We start from the raw sequence: 7,325 nt of genomic DNA, 5'->3' as shown, positions 1-7,325 counted from the left end.
ACTTTTCCCCTTTCTAACACCTACCTTCCCCTGATCCTTATTCTCCCTCTTTTCCTCCCTTCTTCTCTTTCCCTCCATGTCGTTCTTCCTTTCCTTCCTTCTTTCTCAACCTTCATCATTTGAAACAGATTGAAAATGTTAAAGTTCTGTTTATCCATTTATTTAGTCATATAGTATGTAGTGATTGGATAATTGTTAAGATACTGTCTTAATTGAACTCTGATTGTCACCTAACCTCACAGATTATTTTTAAACTTACTTAATTCTTACAAGAGTTAGTTGAAAAAATCTTCTTATATAACTTTAAATGAATTTTATTTATAACAAATTTGTTTAGTAATCCATAAGAATATTGGAGACATGATCCTTTCACTGTTCCTAAATAAGTGAATTCTGGGACTCAAAAAACCCCAGATAAACCGGGTGGCACCAGAGGAAGGCAGTATCAGATCTGCGTATATCCCAAACCACTTTCTTAAACACTAAATTTGGAAATAATAAATCAAATACGAGTTAAATTGTCAGTTGCTGAGAATTGGAGGAGAAAACACTGTCCAGTTTAAAAAAAAAAAAACAACACTCAGCTACTCAGGAACATTGTTTATTTTCCTAACAAGGTTAAATTATACTTTTCTCTCTTTTGCTCATCTTTCCTTTTCAATTCTCACAGTTCTTCCTGTGTCACAGAAACTCAGACCATCTATAGATTGCTAGTCACTTCATGTACATAAATGTTTTGCATAAGTTGATATTAGGAAAACTGTAGGAATCTGAACAGCAATGGATGTGGGAAAATGCTGCCATATCAGAATTTTACTTTTGCAAATGTTAATGACTTTGCCATTAAAAAATACTGGGAGTGCTACTTGAGTTCCATATGTTGTTAGAAGTTTTCCAGATGTCTGAGAAATATAATACCATTCATTTGAATCTCTCTATAGTTAAGCCATCTGGTACAGTTAAGTACAAGGAGCTTTGCAATTATTCATGATTCTGTTACATAGAATGCCATTTTTGCTATTGGAGAGTAAACTGATACCACAGATATGTAATTAGTGAATCTGAAAAAGTTCCCCCATAATGGAAATAGATGCTGATGTTTGCATTAAGAGGTTGTGTCAATTATTACTGTCCACATTCATCAACACATAGATGTTATAAATGAGATGGTACTTTAAACATCGACAATTTCATTGAAATCTGGATTCCACATATTTTGTAATATGCTCATCATATTGTATCACAACATATAAATTTATATCCCTTAATAGAAATCATGGGTTTGAGTACAACCTGTGGTATTGTTACCAGAAAAAGGTTCAGGAGTTGAGTGAGTCCTCAAAAACTTTTATGGGTTGTTCATTCTAATAGTTTCAGCAATTGGGAAGGGACAAGAGTATCAGAAATGCAAGACAGCTGGAATAAATGATAGAAATATAAGCTCTATTTTTTAGCATGTCTTCAATGGCAAGGGAGTACCTGCTATTTGATGCTAATTCTTCTTTACCTCTGAAATTATCACAGTCGGTGTAGGATTTAAAATCCATTTAGTAAATCTTCATTGAACATGTAAAATGTACCAAGAACTCTTTTAGCCACAGTGAGAGTTACAAAGTCAAAGTGTGATTCCATCTTTAAGGAGTTTGCTTCAGTCTTACTATTGTTCCTGATCACTTCCTTTATCAGCTCTATGGACTTCTGTTTGCTTCAATCTTGACAGGTGCCTCTGAGGGGATAAATCTCCAGAATCAGGTGATAGAAGTTTCAAACTTCCATATGTTCTTTTAAGTTTATTTTATTTTATTTTTTTATTTTAGTTATTTTTAGTTTTTAGTTTTTGGCTGCATCAGGTCTTAGTTACGGCACGTGGAATCTTCACTGAGGCATGCGAGATCTTTCACTGTGGCACGGGCTCTTCATTGTGGCTCATGGGCTTCTCCCTAGTTGTGGTGTGCGGGCTTCCTCTTCTCTAATTGTGGCGCACGGGCTCTCTAGTTGAGGCGGGCGAGCTCAGTAGTTGTGGCGTGCGAGCTTAGTTGCCCCGTGGCATGTGGGATCTGAGTTCCCCAGCCAGGGATCGAACCCACGTCCCCTGCACTGGAAGGCAGATTCTTTACCACTGGGCTACCAGGGAAGTCCCCCATATGTTCTTAAAATACACATTTAACAAACATTTATGGAACACTCTTAATGTGCAAATTGCCCAGCATTAAAAAGAAAACAAATATAAAAGAAAACCAAAAAGGGAAATACCCTTAAGATATTGTTGGGCTAGTGAAAATTATGGAAATGTAAACAAACTATAAAGTAAAACAGAGGTAAATGTTATAAAAGAGAAAGGTAGCTTGTGTTTTGGGAACACAATGGAAGGAACAACTAATTCTAAAATGGTTTGGAGACGATATTCCAGAGAAAGAAATATTTGAGCCAGTTCTTGAAAACTGACTTCATACCTGTTCTCAGCTGATGTAAGAATCATTTCTGTGTCCCCAGAAAAATAGGATCTCCTCAGGAAGGTATTATATATCCTGAACTGTGTGATAATTTTTGGTGATATAAAAACTAGAGTTAGCATGATATATCAGAGCTTTGAATTTTTGAAGCAAAGTGGAAGGTGTTTGGCTCTATCCCCAAGAATATTATCTAGAAGTTGCCTGAAACCTCATGAGTTTTAAGTGCTTTTTTAGCAAATATGACAATATTTGGAAGAATGTGAGTTGCTATTTGTTATATCCTTGTGTTGACACTTGATATGGGCACAGTTCAGAGCCTTGACTTGCATTTTAAAAGTTATGACTTTTATCTTGGTGACCCCCCCTAAATCTCATGGCTTCTAAACTATTCAATATACCCCTATATATCTCTATTATGTACAAATAATCAAATATCAGTAGGTTTTTACATATAATTTAGATCCTTTGAACCAAAACATAAAGTAGCCATCATAATTATCTATTAACTTCTACTGAGAACCATCTATGAGTCTGGCTATGTGCTATGGATTGAGAATGCCAAGAAGGTAAGGATAGAGTCCCTATTCCTGAGGGATTTAGGATGTAGTTGGGAAGATGAGATGTTTACAATAAGAAGAGCAATCTACATTTCAGAAAGCAAACCTGTGGTTAGCTCTGTGATGAATGAAGAGGATAGCCTATAAGTGCCATAGAATTTCAAGGAAGTGTTGATCCATGAAAACTAAGGAAATAAGATAAGGTCTTCTTGCAGAGCTAGAAAGATAGCTTAAGAAAGAAGAAGGAGGGTCCAAGCTACCTTGGCAAGAAAACTATTTTGAAGGGTAGAGGTAGAAATGGGTCTTGATGTATGTATATTCAAGGAACAGTAGACATATTTGGCAATAGTGAATTATGTGTGAAAAGTGCAATAACATTATAAAGATAAGTGTGGGCCATGCTGTGGAAGCCTTTGAATTTTATCTATTCTATTTTACAGAAGCTTCAGAGCAGGGTGATAGCATATGTATGTAGGGTAGATTGAAGGGGTGGTTTTGGATGTGGGTGATATAAGTGATATAGTATCTTGATACAAGTAACAGGTAGGAGGCATAAAGACCCAACTAGGGTATTGTCTAGAGAGCAAGAAAGAAGTCTGCGGGAGGGACATTATGGAGCTCCAGCAGGATCCCACACCTGGGCCTTCCCTCCTCTACTTCATCGTTATCCAAAATGCAGACGTTCTTCAACTGTCTACTCAGCACCTGCTCTCTGTGCTTTGCTAATGTATTATGATGATATCCAACCAGGGAAAAATTATTGCCTTTAGTAGGCGCTTAGAAGAAGATTTTTTTTTTAATCCATAAGAGTGATAATAATAGTAGAAATGCAAGCCTTGTGGCAAGTCTGGGAGCTGATATTGAATTTAGATCACGATGTCCATTTGCTTTTATGAAGTAAGCTCTGGTGTGGGAATTATTTCACATGAAGGAATGGTATGACATAAAGAGAATAGCACAATAAATCTCGGAAAGATGACAAATAATCCTAGAAAGTACTAATAAATACAAACAATGCATAATGAGTCTGTATAACTTTCCCTTTCCTTTTGACAAACCTGAAGTATTGAAAGTAATATATTTTTGTAAGAATTTAATTAAATGAAAAAGTTATGAGAGACTGAATAAAAGTGCCATAAAATTAGCAGCTATGGAAGAAGAAAGAAAAGCAAACATACAACGTAATTTTTCATTTTGTTTCAGAATGAGTCAGGTGGAAAATAAAAATGCATGACCCTATCAAAAGAGAAATGTGAGGCTTTGATTAAGCTAAAAAGGTGTACAATGACTATCCCGTGCTTAGGCACTGCCATGCACCTTCCAGAGGCTTGATAAATATTGTCTGAACTTAACAACCAATCGACCTTTTAAAAATGCACTCATTTAATTTTCATTAAAAAGATTTTTGTAGCTGTGTATTTTGATGAATGTTAACTAGACTTATTGTGGCGAATATTTTGCAATATATACAAATATCAAATCATTGTGTTGTAAACTGAAACGAAAATAATGTATACGTCAATTATACTTCAATTTAAAAAAATATAGTCATTATGTATGATTATATGATAAAAGTTAAAAATGTGTATATGTATTACGTGGTTGGTAAAAGAGTGCTATAGCACTCACGTAGCCCAATAACTTCATTTCATACTTGAAAAAATGGAGACCCTGAAAGTTTACGTGACTTAACTGAAATCACGAAACTAGTTAGTGAATGATACAGTAGTCTTGGCTCTACACATGGGCCACTATAAACAATCTCTCACCATATCTTGTCTTACAGTGTTTCCTCAGATTATACTGCGCTGATCCAAACTCTAACATTCAAGCTCAAACTCTATATATCATTTTCTTCAAGAAAGCCTTTCCTGACTGTGGTAGGCAGGGTAATGACCTCCGAAGATGTTCATGTCAAAATCTGCAGAACCTGTGAAAATGTTACTTAACAAGGCAGAAGGCACTTTGAAGATGTGATCTAGTTAAGGATCTAGAGATTAGGAGAACATCCTGGATTCTCTGGCTGGGCTTCACGTACTCACATGAGTCCTTCGAGGCAGAAGAAGGAGTGTCAGAATGATGTAACATGGGAAAGACTTGACCGGCTAGTGCCGTGTTTGAAGGTGGAAGGGGACCATGAACCAAGGACGATGAGAAGCCTCTAGAAGCTGGAAGAGGGAAAGAAATGGATTGAGATCTAAACCTACAGAAGCAATACATCCCTACCAACACCTTGATTTTCCTTCCATAAAATCATTTCGGACTTCTGACTTCCAGAACTGTAAGATAATAAATTTGCGTTGTTTTAAGATACCGAGTTGTAGTAATTTGTTACAACAGAGATAGGAAATTAATACAGTGACTATTCTAGGACTCTGGTCATCTAATCATACATAAGCTTTTCACTGTTTATTATTAGTTTTTAATTTGAGTATCTTTTTACAAATAGGTAACAAGTCCTTTTGAAGCTGATGCCCTGTCACAGAGACCTGGACGCTTAGGCTAATAGGAAAATTAGCAACACGTGTCTATGGGCAAGTTCCGTAATCTTTTGCAGTTTTAATATTCTAATTGTATAACAATGATTATAAAACCTAATCTTGGAGAATTTTGTGAGGATTAATAATAATAAGTTTATTCCAGGCAACATTTTATCACTGGTGGCATAAAACTATTTATTTAAACACATCCATTAATATAAAACTCATTGTACCATTAAGTAATACACATAATCTTTTCATTACTAAATTAAAAATCATGCTAATCTTTTTATAAAACATAACTGGAATCCTAAAAATACTGTAAATAATATAGTATTAAGCCTTCAATATAACCATTATTCTTCTGTTTATTGTCTATAAACTTGATTACAGTTTTATACTACGGACCCATCCCTGAGGTTGGAGACGTTGTTGGAAGAGAGGTCAAAATTAAATGGGATTATGGGAATCAGAAAAAAATGTATGTTACATATATCTTAACATTTATAGAGCTACATATTAGCAGTTACCCTCTGTATCACTATGCCCCAGCTCTTAACAATTACTACTTTATACTGCTACTAATCTTTACATGTGACTCTTCTGTGTCTGCTAGTAGATGTAATACATGTAGTATGCATGCTATGCTTTGCATGCTAACAGAAGTATGGAAAGAGCTTTAGGTGGGCTACTAAAATAAGGTTTGAATCCTGACTCTTACTGACTATATAGACTCAGGTCGTTTAATTAACACATAAATTAAAATGAGAACATTTACTGATATGCAAAATAACTAAGATTCTGTATGTGAAAGCGTCTCTGTAGCACAGAGTTTGGTATGCAGAACGTTATTTTATTTTCTCTCTGAGGATTGAGCATTTATACTTCTTTTGATTCCTCACTGTGCCCTCTTGGGATAAGCCCCTGAGAAACTCTAAGTAAAAATTTGTTGCAGTTGAGAACTATGAAATGTCTAATTAAGGTAATAAAACAAATCAAAGAAACCCACCATGAAATATATTTTAACAGTAAGAAAGAAGTAGTGGAAAATCTATATTTTGTCAACATTCAAGTTTTATACATTCAAGGTCAGAAATATTTTGAAATACTGGTGTATTGTACTTTTTCTCAAAATGTATTTCAAGGCAGGGAATTTGATATGGCCTGGGTATACAATGTTTAGAAAATCTTTTTTTTCATTTAATCTTTAAAAGAAATTGCATAGAATAATATCTTTAAAGAGATGAATATGCAATTCATTTTAATACTATTTATTTATTGAAAAACATAATTGATGCTCAGATTTTCTACAGAATAAATTTTGGTGTTTAAGGCATTCAAAATATCCAGTCATTCTAGAGTCAGAGGTATGGTTCTCTTAAGTCTCAGTTACCATTTTGGAAACAATATGACCCTACAAAGACACTTTCCCGGAAATAAACACCATGCTTAGCAAGACCAGCTTTCTTTGTGTCCCTAAATATAACATATCTGCCATTACCTCAGGTGGAATAGTTTAATCATCACCTTTTCACATTCTGTAGAACTTATTAATCAAAGAGTACATTTTAATTCTTTATCTTGTTCAATTATGATTATATATTCCCATAGATGATGAATTTCTGTTAAGTCTCTGTAAATAACTTATATTCTGACGATAACTCCTTTAGACTAAACGTGACAAAAAGCAATTACTTAAGTGGGAACAAATGAGGTACCTGGTATTAATTTAAATCACAACTCTTCTTAATAGACGTATGCATAACAATATGCAAGTTACTTAATCTAAGACACAACTTTCTTATCTGTAAAATGATGGTAATACATACCTTCCA

At 34.6% G+C, this 7,325-nt stretch overlaps 1 long non-coding RNA gene across 1 annotated transcript in view; it reads right to left on the bottom strand.

Annotated features, from left to right (window-relative positions):
- Window positions 1-4,226: 4,226 nt before the first annotated feature.
- The window catches only part of LOC307176638, a 159,701-nt gene continuing 156,602 nt past the window's right edge, over window positions 4,227-7,325 (bottom strand). The window contains exon 8 of the long non-coding RNA XR_013824852.1: window positions 4,227-5,178. This is a non-coding gene — a long non-coding RNA (uncharacterized lncRNA). The remainder of the gene's footprint in view (window positions 5,179-7,325) is intronic.

Source organism: Stenella coeruleoalba, assembly GCF_951394435.1.
Source record: "Stenella coeruleoalba genome assembly, chromosome: 18".
Classification (NCBI taxonomy): domain Eukaryota; kingdom Metazoa; phylum Chordata; class Mammalia; order Artiodactyla; family Delphinidae; genus Stenella; species Stenella coeruleoalba.
Note: the sequence above shows the minus strand (reverse complement) of the source record. Positions and strands in the feature narration are given on the sequence as shown.